Source organism: Saccopteryx bilineata, chromosome 5, assembly GCF_036850765.1.
Source record: "Saccopteryx bilineata isolate mSacBil1 chromosome 5, mSacBil1_pri_phased_curated, whole genome shotgun sequence".
Classification (NCBI taxonomy): domain Eukaryota; kingdom Metazoa; phylum Chordata; class Mammalia; order Chiroptera; family Emballonuridae; genus Saccopteryx; species Saccopteryx bilineata.
Window position 1 is genome coordinate 78552051 of NC_089494.1, and position 14167 is coordinate 78566217.

The 14167-nt window shown below is 40.6% G+C and overlaps 1 pseudogene; it reads left to right on the forward strand.

The window, feature by feature from the left end:
* The first annotated feature begins 13270 nt into the window (after positions 1 to 13270).
* LOC136307011 (U2 spliceosomal RNA) lies at positions 13271 to 13444 on the forward strand (annotated as a pseudogene).
* Positions 13445 to 14167: the final 723 nt, after the last annotated feature.

Sequence of the window (14167 nt, forward strand, 5' to 3'; positions counted from 1 at the left end):
AAACCAGTTACATTAACTCATGAAATGTTTATGGTTTTATTTTTTTATTTTTTTTGTTTAATACAAGTAATTTGACATATTGAAATAATGTACACAAATGTTACCATGTAGAAATTTTTATCATTACCCTTAAAAATATGCAGTTAAATTGATGAGAAATGGATAAAATGTTTTCAGTTAAGAAAACCCATTTCTGCCTGACTGGTAGTGGCACAGTGGATGGAGTATCCATCTGGGATGCTGAGGTTCCAGGTTGGAAATCCTGAGGCCGTCGCTTGAGTGTGGGTTTATCTGGCTTGAGCATGGAGTTAACTGGTTTGAACATGGGATTATCAAAATGATCCCATGGTTGCTGGCTTGAGCCCAAAGGTTGCTAGTTTGAAGCCCAAGGTCACTGGCTTGAGGCCAAGGTCACAAGGGGTCACTGACTCAACTAAACTCTGCCCCACCCTTCCCCATCAAGGCACGTATGAGAAGCAATGTGAACAATTAAAGTGCCACAACTAAGAGTTGATGCTACTCATCTCTCTCCCTTCTGGTGTGTTTGTCTCTTTGTCTCTCTCTCTTTCTTATGCACACAATAAAAAAAAAAAGGAAAAAAGAGAAAAGAAAATCTGTTTCCCTAATAGTTTTTAAAAGTGCAAAATTGGACTTTGGGGAGGCATTATACTCATATTACGCTAATAAAATATATATTAGACTTATAAGACCCAGCTTATAAGTCAGAGTCTAGTCAGCAAAATAGAAACCAAACTAGGTATTTCAAAGAGAGAGCATTTAATAAAGGAAACTATATTGTTGGGAGAGCAAAAAGCAGTGGTGGGATTCAAATAATTTAACAATTGATTCTCTGCCCTAATGACCAAAAAAAACCAAACCAACAAACAAACAACTTATATACCAAAAGGTATATTATTTCATTCATTATACTTAAATAAGAATAAAAGAGGTACACAAAACTGGATTATTTTATAAGAGTTTTAAAATATTAATGAAAAATATTAAATAATACCTGACTAAAAACAATAAAGTTGTTATTTAAGATATTTCCATATTGCTTTATTTTAAATTTTTCGACAGAGACAGAGAGAGGGACAGATGGGGACAAACAGACAGAAAGGGAGAGAGATGAGAAGCATCAATTCTTTGTTGTGGCTCCTTAGTTGTTCACTGATTGCTTTCTCATATAATGCCTTGATGGGGGGGGGACAGGATACAGCAGAGTGAGTGACCCCTTGCTCAAGCCAGTGACCATGGTTGGGCTCAAGCCAGAGACCCTGAGCTCAAGCTGGTGAGCCTGTGTTCAAGCCAGCGACCTCAGGGTTTCGAACCTGGGTCCTCCATGTCCCAGTCCGACACTCTATCCACTGTGCCACCGCCTGGTCACGAAATGAACATCACAACAGGCACTTAGAATACGCTGCTGCACAGATGAACATTAAAAAAGAGTAAGGGATGTAAATTTGTGATTTCCACACTGGGCAGCCGCCCAGGCGCCCAGCTTAGAGAGAACCCTGATTACAAGTGCCATTTTAACCAGCGGTTCGCTGAACTCGATAGGTTCTACCGAACCAGTACAAACCAGCTGAATCCCACCACTGGCTGAAAGGTCAAAAAAGGGAAGGTAGGTTAACCCAGCGGTTAGTAAACAGAAAGACTGAAGGCAGCTGAGGGAACCTAATGGAGGAGGACACACTACAACGGGACAGAACCACGCTTTTTACTTGTCACTGGGAGTGCTAAACAGGACCCTGGGGACACAGGGGAAGAGGACCCAGAAATGAAATCATTCCTGGAGATATTGCCAGGAAACAGAAAGATAGCAAACTATGACTTCTCCCATCTTTCCTTCGAATGCCTTCAAATTTTCTGCCGGCATCGTCTATCAGAACCTGACAGGAAGCAGCTAGAAATGAAGCCTGGGAAACGTGGTTTGCAGACTCCTACCCCCGCCAGCGTTTCGAAGCAGATTAGAAAAGGGTTGATGTGGAGCTAAGAGACAACAGGTGAGTAATTAGCAATGATGTAGGAAAGCAGGTATATTTCTACATTATTGATGACACTGTAAGTTGGAACACCAAGATAAGTAACTCTTCATACGCACTGACTAAATAATGCCATTTTGGGGAACCTGATGGAAAAAAATAACCTAAAGGCAGCAAAGAAATAAAAAATTTATATAAAGATGTTGGAAGTGTCAGCATGTATAATAGCAAAACCATGAAACCAGCCCCATATGCTCAACAAGAGAGAGACTATTAGGCAAGCCATGCGGATTGACATGATAAAATACTCAAAAGCTTTAAAGAAAAAAATATATATTTCAAATAAGTACGAAAATGTTCATATGAAATAAATTTACATGAAAAAAGTAGAATCCAGAATGTCTACTGCAATAATACAATTGTGTAAAAATGTATGGAAGTATATGAACAAAGATCAGGGAGAAAGTGATGTAACTGGTTTAGAACTTAATGCTTTTCAGGTGTCTTTTCTTCTATAAATTTGCTGAAGTTTTTAATTTAAAAAGAAAAGTAAATGAGTCTTTAATTTTACTTTTAGATTCCAAACCAACTAAAAACTATGTGTTTCATGTTAAGCTGCTTTAAAGAAGAAAACCAACCAACACACACACACACACACACACACACACACACACACACACACATACTCTACAACCGCCTAACCATTCCCACCATAGCACTTTTTACAACTCTGGCATTAATCACTGCCATGGCCCGAGGCCAGTGTCCCACTGGTCGAGAGATTTTATTTTACAACCTGAAAACACTGGCTGGCTCCCAGAGCCTCTGCTCTCCTGCCCTAAGCTCAGCCTTTCTTCTCTTTGCTATACTTTACTTATTTTACTCTAGGCTAGGCGCTGTTAAAGTTAACTACAGCAATGAATGAAGATAACAAGGTGAATACAACACACACACACACACACACAGAGCATTTTAGTGACTGTTGAATTTGTGTAAATATTTGTTGTTTCAAAACAATCATGTTCTTTTCTCGAACCTGAAGTTCCTTATACCTTGCCTGAAACAAAACTCCCTAAACCCAGAAGGCAGAAAGGCTGGCCCTTTAATTCATCCCTTCCCCAGATCATGATGTGCCAGGTTTTTTGGACTCCTGAACTCTGCCTCATTAGCAGGCTCATACAGATGCTTGTCACAGCTGCCTCAAGACTACTCCGAGTCTGAGAGTATGTGGTCACAGCAGGGAAAGTATGACAGTATTGACTGCCTCCCACAGGGACCTGCAGGCAGAGTGCCTGAGAGACCTTTGCCATGCCCTGGCTTGGCTCTCTGTGTGACTGATTAAGCAGTTCGAGGAAAACCAAGCTCCCAACTTGATCAGCTTTCTGCCTTTTGTGAGGACTTGAGAATCATCTTCCAAAGGGTGCCTAACTTCACATCCTGGCTTCACCACCTACCATCTGTGTAACCTTAGGTTTCCTAGTATATAAAATGTGTAATGCCTCAGTTTCCTAATGTAAAAGATGAGGGGGGAAACAGTAACCAGTTTTGTTGCAAAGATCTGGGATAATGCTCTTAAAACTTAAATGAGGCTATTGTTAGTTATCTACTCAAGAGTCATTCTAGCTTTCTTTTTTATTAACAGAAACACGATTTTGTTTGGGGTGGCAATGTGTCAGTGTCCCTCCATAGACGCCCTTACAGCTATGGCAACCATGTAATTTTGCTCTATAAGGAGGGGCTTCCAGGAAAGCGATAGGTTCTGATAAAAAGGCGGGGGAGGGCTGGGAGTACAGAACTAGCCAGGACATATATTTTGCCCCTTGCCCTTCCTTTTTCATTCTGCATAGCATGGAGATACCTGGAAGAAAAACAGCCATCTTTCAGTTAAGAACAAAAGCCACAGGCAAAGGATGGTAGGTTAGGAGGCTAGGAAAAACCTGGGTCCTTGTTGACTTTCTCCAGCAGCTGTGCCAGGGAGTGGACTACCTACCACCAGACTTCTTGTTGCATGAAAGAAAATGAACTTCATTGGCTAAGCCGCTGTTGTCAGGGTTCTGTTACATGCAGCTGAATACAGTTCTGATCTAAGCAGTCAGCATATGGCCTGCCAATATTATTACCTTAGTAAAGGTCACCTTTCATTTTTCTACAAAGCATCATGATGATAAGTCAAATGTCACTGCACTGAGCATTAAGAGAGGTTTACAAGTATTGTTCTAAAATTTAGTTATGGAAAATAATGCATAAAAGTATCCATTATCAACTAGGACTGGTAACATTCTCAGTATTCAGAGACACTGGTGTAATAACATTTTTTTTTGGTGTAATAACATTTCAAAAAATAGAATTCAGTATTCTGTTGTGGTTTTGTTGTTATTGTTGTTGCTGCTGCTGGGTTATACTCAACTACTTCTCTAAGAAAATGATTTTATTGATAAATCTAGTAAATTTTTGAGAGGGAAGGGAATAGTACATTTACATATTTTTACAAAGTTTAACTTTTTTTCAAACCTCAAATGTTAATTGGTAAACAGAAACGCTCATTTCCAAGAGGTACTTTATTTTTATTTATAAATATGATAATTAGTTTTTCTGGAACTCAAGAATATTTTAATGTTTTGTAAGTAAGAACGGGGAGGTAGAGAGAAGAGAATGTGGTTGATTCACATGAGAGTAAATCTGAAATACTTAAAAACCCGAGGAGATTCCTTCAGCTTTTCCCAAGGGTCAGTATAGGACACCATGAATAGCTGGCCCTCACATCTCTTTCCCCACTTGGATTGAAACATGGATCCATCCTCAACAACAGAAAACCTTCAATCTGCAAATATAACTTCACTATGTGACCAGATATCAAAAAACCTATCTGATGCCTCCACAGTCCACTAAATAAATTGTGTTCTTCTTCCATCCGTTTTTATACTTCGTTGTTCAAGGAGAGGAAAACAACAAGATAGGCTGGGCTAGGCTGCAGTAATAATAAATAAAATCTCATTGGCTGAAAATATAAAAATTTGTTTCTTATTCATTATGTTCACCCTTCATGGGTCAGCAGCTGAGAGAGCAGCCATCATCCTGAATGTTGCCAGTCACCATGTTGAAAGGAAAGGCCTTGCACTGGCTGTTTCAAATATACACCATGTTTGCTCACAATTTATTAGCTAGAACCAGTCCCCTAGCCCCACCCAACCAAACGTGGGCCATGAAGTGCCATCCTGCCACGTGCTGGGAAGGAGGGCACCAGGAAGAGTTGGCAAATTGCACTAATGACCTGAGAAAAATAGCATTACTGAGTGTCTGCTATATACCGCTGTGTGTCACATCACATTATCTAATGCTCATAACAAATTTCGATACTGTTTAACTTTAATTTTCAGACAAGGAATCTAAGATTTAGATAGGTCAAGTAATTTGTCCAAGAATCCCATCTAATACATAGATTTTATTTTAGTTTCATCTGACTCCCAAATCCATGCTTTTTCATTATTTCCCCAAGCCTCCTAGTATATAACATTTTAGCTGCTCACAAATTCACAACTTTGGGGGCCCAGTGGAATAGGAGTATTAAAAGTGGAAAAAAGCTCGCTCTGGCCAGTTGGCTCAGTGGTAGAGCGTCGGCCTGGCGTGCAGGAGTCCCAGGTTCGATTCCTGGCCAGGGCACACAGGAGAAGCGCCCATCTGCTTCTCCACTCCTCCCCCTCTCCTTCCTCTCTGTCTCTCTCTTCCCCTCCCGCAGCCGAGGCTCCATTGGAGCAAAGTTGGCCCGGGCGCTGGGGATGGCTCTGTGGCCTCTGCCTCAGGCACTAGAATGACTCTGGTTGCAACAGAGCAACACCCCAGAAGGGCAGAGCATCACACCCTGGTGGGCATGCCGGGTGGATCCCGGTCGGGCGCATGCGGGAGTCTGTCTGACTGCCTCCCCGTTTCCAACTTCAGAAAAATAAAAAAATTTTTAAAAAGTGGAGAAAAGGGTTTATTGTTACAAAATAATTCTCTCCACAAGGCCAAATGGTCTTACTTCCTTGGACTTGTTCATATAATGAGATGACCAACTGAACTAGCCTAACAGAGGATCTGAAACCGAACAACACAAGACCAGAAACAAAAATGATTAAAGTGTGACTGTGGAGAAGGAGACACTGGGAGTGCCAGATGAATCCGACAGAAAGTGCCGTCAAGTTGAGAGGCAGCAATATGCTATTCTAGTCCTCAGAAACCTTCAAGTGATCGCTTCCGAATGTCTCCTATCACCCACGGTGATGCCTATTGCTTTAAAGAGCTGTCTCTTTGCGATTATATAATTCTCACCTGTAATCCCTAAAGAGTGTTTGAAATTTTGAGAAGTTCACTAAAAGCACTGCGTAGAAAAATTTTTTATTACTGCTCTGCATATGCTAACTCTGAGAGGGACTGACAATTTGAAGTCAAGTGCTCGCTCAAGCATGCCAGAGAGGCTGATTCTATCTGGAAGTCTCAGCAGAGTATGGCTGCGCACCGGTGACCTGCTGCCCCGAAGGATGTAATTTTCAACAAGGAAAGAGTGATCCTTTAAGCTTTTAAACTAGTTTTTATGTTGAGTTTTATTTCCACTACACAGTTAACAGGAAGACCTTAAGTATTCAACCAAAGTTGAAGATGTTGATTAATATGTACAGCTACATTTTGATTTTTCTAAGTGCTCTCAGAAAAACATATAATCCTGGAGACATGTAATTCCTTCTCTTATGAAGAGTATGTCTAAAAATGTTACCTTTAAAAGGCAGTCTATGTATTCACAGCCCCATCGGTTAAAGCTGCTGGCAGCAGTACTCACTAGCTTCAGTGCACCCACTTGGATGTACTTGGAAGGGTCAGTACCCCACCCCTCCTCTGATTAGGTCTATTTTAGCAGTACTTGTGTTTGAGGTATAGATTACAGATGATCCCCCCACTCCAGTTTCTCAGATTTTCTTTACTATTATGTTCACGATAAAATATCTTTTAAACTTGAAGAGCGTTTACAGTATGAGTTCAAGTACTTCACATTACACACTCCTATATTTCCATAGGTTTTTGTTTTTAAATGAAAATCACCATGAAGATAAGATTATCAGAGACTCAAATAGTACTCTTAAAATAATCAATCAGTAAGGCATGGAAGTAAAACTCAATTTTAAGAAGAATATCCTAGACTGGAAGGTCAACCCCTCCTTCTAACAGCAAAATTTAAGTCACCTGAATAAATAGAGGGGAGAAGGAAAGGGCACTCTGAACTCTGCAACCCCTCATATTTAGAAGAAGAAACAGAAGAGGTAATGCCAGTTGACCCTTTGTGTCTTATGGGTTTTGCATCTCTGGGAAGGTTAAGATGACAGCTCATTCTAAACACATGTTCATTTACATTAACAGCTTTTTCTATGGGTGACTTAAGTGCATATTTGAAACATTCCAACAGAGGGAAAAAAAAGACATCAAAGGACCAAATAAATCCACACAAGCATGGGAATTTCAGAGCCAGTTTATTTGGACTTTATCTCACTCTTATTTGCCCACCACACTCCAGATGAGACCATAAAGCAATTGGTGCCCTACAGACCTACTTTCCATAGTCAAAACAAAAAAGTATAGGTCTTGATTCTCTTTGGGAAATGTTGTAGTGGATGCTTTGACTATGTTGGCAAAGGGGACTGCGGGAAGAGGTAGGGACAATTTTTTTTTTACTAATGTAAGTCAGTTAAATAGGTGTCAAATTCCTGTCTGAACACAATTAAGCCTGGAAACTAAAAATGCACAGGAACAGGTTGAAAGCAGATTTTGTGCTACTTGGGTGGTTCGTCAGAATGGTCAGGACTGGAATGCCCTGAACACCCCAACTTCGGTTGATGATGTAATTCAAGTAGAACAATTACTTTAACTTTTCAGACAGTCAGTCTAGGTCTAGATTCTTTTGTCTTAGCCTAACATTCTTTTTTAAATGACTTTTCCTCTTCTTCTCTTACACTCCTTCCTCCCTTGATGGTATCATTTCATATGGAAAATTGTAGATGTTTAGTTTATGTAACAGGCAAGATTAATATTCACTTTTTAAAAAATATGGTGCATGGATAAAATCCATATAACAGCACATATAATACTCACACAAAGAACTCTGGAGTGCTTAACTTAAGTAAGAGCTAAAGAATGTTTTTAAGTGGAGAGGAAGAAATGATGGGAATATTTGCTACAGGATGCAGACATCAGTCCCCTGGTGCCATTAGCTCAACAGGAATTAAATGTGACTATGAGCAGGGGAGGTTATGATGTCAGTAGTATTTTTTTAGAAGTCGTTACTCTGCAAACCGGCTAGACTGATTTGTTGGGTTTGCCCAAGGGGTGCAGCGATAACATAACTGGGTAGAAGAGAAGAAATGATATGAGCAAAAGACGAATGCTGAAGTTCTAATGGGTACATATCAGAGGAAGGCTATGAAGGTGATGAGAAACAAGCAGATGTTAAATACTTCTTAACTGTGTCTTAGCTAGTGGCATTACCATTAATCAGTACTGCACGTTTAAGTACTGGTTCTCTAAGGAAAGAAAAAAAATCAGAAAAGGGTTCTTTGTCCTTTGTGAGCACAAACATAAACATTTGTACAACAGAGAGAAACACCCCTCTGTGGTTTTCTCTTTGCAAAGTCAGGAGTGACTGGGTGATACTCAGTTAGAAAGACAATAATGATTAATGACTGGCAATGCCTTGTGTTTTATGTCACTAGGAGCAGATAGTTTATACTTTTTGGCCTGTTTCTCTATACATGCAGTCACAACTACTGGTCATAGAAAGAGTTTCTTTTTTTTTTTCTTCTTCTTCTTTTTTTTTTCTTTATTTCTTCTTTTCTTTTTTTAAATTTTATTATTATTATTTTACAGGGACAGAGAGAGTCAGAGAGAGGGATAGACAGGGACAGACAGACAGGAACGGAGAGAGATGAGAAGCATCAATCATTAGTTTTTCGTTACGAGACCTTAGTTGTTCATTGATTGCTTTCTCATATGTGCCTTGACCACAGGCCTTCAGCAGACCGAGTAACCCCTTGCTCGAGCCAGCGACCTTAGGTCCAAGCTGGTGAGCTTTTGCTCAAACCAGGTGAACCCGTGCTCAAGCTGGCAACCTTGGGGTCTCGAACGTGGGTCCTCTGCATCCCAGTCAGACGCTCTATCCACTGAGCCACCGCCTGGTCAGGCAGAAAGAATTTCTTACATGTTTTTTGAAGTATGTATGGTTCTTCTAGGTCCAGCAAATGATGAGTTGGTACTTTCCCTTAAAGGTTGTCCTTTTCATTTTAACTTAAATGTTTTAATTTAAAAATTATAAATGCTAATTATAAAACTATAAATCACAAAGAGGAATATAAAAATACTTTGAAGGACAATGTTCTCCCCTCCCTGTCTCCCATTCCTACTACAGAGGCTGCACTGAGGCCACTCAGCAGCGGGGGGCCGGTTTGCCGTCATGACAGGAACTTCATGCCCTAAAATCTGTGCTTTCAGGGCTCCTGCCAGTGCCATTTATATAACGCACCTTCTATTTCTATCAGATCTATATTTTCTGTTCACAGTTACCATATTCTTAATCATACTCCCTGTTTATTAATGATTCTGACTGCCTTTCTTATCTCTGGTGCCTTTTAGCTTCCTTCTATTTTTTACCCAATATTCCCAAGATAATTTAATCATCTACCCTATTCGTTATCATTTCTGTTTGGGTTGATACGTTTCTCCAAGCCGCCCCATATATATCTCTGCTCCATGACTTAGCTTCCCTCGAGTCAGATAACCAGTTCTGACAAAACTGGTTCTGGACTGGGTGGTGGGTCAGGAGACACCATCAAGCAAGCCTGTCTGAGAAACTACCCAGAGGTCGTTTTCTGCCAAAAGGCCGTGGGCATGGCAAGTAGTCAGAACTATGGGGAGCCTTCTACAGTGACTTCAGGTAAGACACTCAAACCTTAGGAGCCTCAGTGGCCTCTATAAAAACTGGAAATAATTATCTTCTATCTATTTCATAGGATGTTGGGAAAAGGAAATAAATATTGTAAATTTAAAGCATTCTACAATGTAAAACAACTAGCACAATCCCTGGCATATAATAGATGTTCCTTCAACAGTGGTATTACACAATATGGAAGTGCCCACTATCAAAATGCACGATTCAGGCCCACTGCTAAGAACTACAGCACTGAGCACCCTGCACTCTCAGTCCAGGGCACTGCCAGGAATGGGGGCTTGCTGCAGTGCCTGTCAGCAGAGCTATCGACTCTACCGTCCACGGGGGGGGGGGGACCTTTTGTGGGGGCTGCAGAATTCTTAAGGAGAGGCTTTTCCCTCTCCTCACCAACCTGGGGAGAGGAACAAAAAGTTCTTTCTCCTGAAGCACAGGGAGGGAAGCCCCACGAGTGTGCGTGTGTGCGTGTGGGCACGAACCTGTAACCACATGCAGTCCTTCTCCATGGGTCAGGGGCACGGGAGTCCCTGGTGCGGAGCTGCAGCGCTGGACCCGGAAACCCCGCTGACACTCCGCACAGGGAGGGGTGGGAGAGGGACGAGGGAGCTGGAAACAACAGATGGTCTTCTTTTCAGAAAACAGTTTCCCTAAAGCTGAAAAACTACTTTTTTCCTTTTTAAAAATCCCCTTTTTAGGTATAACATAGCACACAGGTAGAAAAAAACCATAAAATGTGAAGCTTAATGAGTTATAAAAGTAATATTTGTGTAAATATTTACCACTAAGCTCAATAAATAAAATATTGCCAGCACTCCAACAGTCCTCACTTTGTGTCTCTTCACAGTCAGAAAAGCCTCTCTACCCCCAGAGGTAACCATGCCACATCTTTTAATAATCACATTTTGCTCTTTAAAAAAAACACACAAGTTTTTCATCCAAGCATACATCCCAAAGCACTATACTTTAGTATTGCCGGTTTGGGAACCTAATCTATACGGAATCAAACAATGTGAATATACATCAACTTGTCTTCTATTCCACTGTTAATGAACATTCAGTTTGTTATTCAGTTTGTTTCCAGCTCAGGACTATGATTTACATGCAGCTATGTACGTGATTCCTGAGGTGTGTGTACATATTTCTTTAGGGCATATACTTAGGAATGGAATTGTTGGGTGATGTCCTCAAGTTAACTAGAGAATGTTTTCCAAGTGGATTCCCAATATACATTCCCGCCAGTGCTTTAGGGAAGTTCTCATTGCTCCACATCTAAAATGATGCCTTCATTTGGATATGATGTATTTCTGAATAAAAAAGGTATTTTTTTTTTAAAAAAAAAATGACAGTAGAATTAACAGGTTGCTTTTTTTTTTTTAAATGACTTGAATGGCAAAATAAAGATCTAGTAGTTCCAGTTAGTTCCTATTCTACCCCCTCCCCAAAAATTTTACTGGACCATGACTTCCCGAATGCTGACAATTATTATTGTCTCACAGAAAGGGAAACAGATTGTCTCTACTTGTCTCTTTTAATATCAAAAGCTACTTGATACATACAGTAGCCAGCATCCAAGACAGCCGCAGTGAACCTCCTTTCTTGGTATTCAGATCTTTGTGGAGAGTTCCAACACTGAATAAGGGCGGATTTTGTGACCAATAGAAGTGTCAGTGTATGAATTCACAAGCTAGGTCATAGAAGACATTGCTGCTCCAGCACTGGTCTTTTGGATCAATCACTCTGGGGAAAGTCAAACACCATGTTGTGAAGATGCTCAGGCAACCCTGTGGACAGACCCACATGAAAAAGTAGCAATTTACCAACACCAACTTGCTAACCAAGGAGCCGTCAAGTTCAGTCAAGCCTTCAGATGATTTCAGTCTTTCAGCATCTGGGGTTTCCTTCTAACCACCAGAAATGATAAAACATAGACAAGCCATCCTCCTGTGTCCTGTCTGAATTTCTGGCCCACAGATACCATGAGATAATACATGATTATTATTGTTTTAAGCCACCAAGGTTTGGGATGATTTGTTATAGAGCCGGAGGTAACTAAAATAATAAAATATGATCACCTAGGAAGTAACGTTGCCAACCTGAATCTGATAATGCCTCTATATTTAACTACAGGTTAGGAAGAAGTAGAGGCGATAGAGGAACATGTTAAACAAGTGTACCACAGAGAAGCAATTAGCAAAATCTGGAATATCTACAATTCTACAGCACAAATGACCCAATTTCTTCAACTAGTAAATTAAGAGGGGAAAAAAAGATGAGGTTAGGAACCTAAGGATTAAAAGGGATTTATAAGGTATAAGAGATAATGTTCCCAATATTTGCTGCCCTCTCCTCTGGGAGAATTATACTTCCTTTTCCCCACTGACATCAGCTTTGGCCATGTGATTTGCTTTGACCAATGAATTGTCAGCAGATGTGATGGTTGTTACTTTTGAGCAGAAGTTTCAAAAGTCATTGTATGTTTCAACCACTCCTCATTTCCATCTGCCAGGAAGTGGGTGTATCCCAAATAGAGACTGTGTCTTCTCTCTATGACCAGGAGTGAAGAGGATGTGGAGCTGACTCACCGTGGAAATTCACATGAGCAGGAAATAAAGCTGAATTGTTGTAAATCACTGTGACTTTTGAGTTATCTGCTACTACAGCATAAACTAGTGTAATCTGATTTGTGCAAGAAATGTTTCAATCAAACACAACAGGGAAATCTTGTTAAGATATCAATTTTATGAAACCATTGTAGAAATCTGAACACAGACTAGATAATAATTGAATTGTTCTTTATTTTTAGGTGGGTTGATGGTATTGCAGTTAAGTTTAAAACAATAAAAAGAGTTCAAATATTTTAGACGCATAGTCTGGGGTGGGAGAGAGACTAGGTGAGGAATATAGATTGGTCATGAGTTGATAATTGTTGAGTTGGGTGGTGAATACACACCAGCTTATCACACTGTTCTTTCTACTTTTGTTTAGATTTGAAAACTTTCATAATAAAAAGTTTAAAAAAAAATAGTTTGCTGACATAAGTGCCAGAGTTGTTACTGACTCCCAAAGGCGTACAGAAAATATGAGAGCTGGGAGAAAGGAGCTGACCAATTAAGTTTAATAAGTATGAGTACGTAAAAGAGGTGTTTGGATCAGGTCTCAAAAAGAATGCATCAAAACTAATCATTTTCCATGAGAAAGATATTTCTTCAGAAGGATTAAATCAGTTCAGAGCAATATCAGGCAATGACTCAGAGCATGGGAGTAGTGTAAGGAGTTCATGCCAAGTGTGAAAAGGGAGGTGTGTGGCTTAAGTGGGATCATTATCTCTTCTTTCCCTATTGGCTAAAATCAAATGTGGTATCTTCTTACCAGTTAAAGCATCCATTTGTGTACCGGGCATCAAATTAATGTTTGGATTCAGGAGATGGATTGGGAGCTCGCTGTACTCCTTGCCTCAGCCTAGAATAGCTTTACTTCCAGGAATGGTGAATTCCTTTTGTAAGTTAACGACAGATTGTTTTCTGTTGTTCCCCTTGTCTCCTATAAAGTGCTCTAATTCACTCTTAATGAGGCTCCAGACTGCATTTCCACCGTTCGCTCGGCAAGGACAGAATTTCCTGTCAGTGGAGTAGACAGAGTAGCTGTGCTACAGCCATCTTGCCGGCACTACCCCAGCAGGCTGTTGGACAAGCAGAGCCCTTGAGTAGGGGAAAGCCGGGGCTGACAGAGAGAGGAGGCTGAGCCTGAGCCAGACTCCATGTCAAGAGACTGTGCCAGGACACATTACCCGAGGACACGGGCAGCTAAGAAAATCTGTTGGTGTTAGAGAGGCAGCAGCAACCCTGGTGGTAGCACCCACGGCCCCTGTCTTCAGGAGTCCAGTAGGAAGATGCTGTTTCTCATTCCATCCTCCAGACCTAGGGTGGTCCTCTCTGGGAAACAGGAAGAAGATGGGCATGTAAGAGGAGAAACATCTATTGCCAAGAGATTAACTCCAAAGTTTAGTGTTGTTTTGTTTTTGAGATTGAAATGTAAAAATAAGACTGAGCATTAGAAATAGTATTGGAAAGTTATGGAACTGGATGGAGACATCATTAAGATACTAAGGGAGACTGCCCACTGCCCAGCGATTCCACCCTTGAAGTTTGAGAGCAATTAAGCAGTTTCATGCTTACACTCCAGTGAACAGCTACACCTCAGTGATCATAGGGTTCCTTCA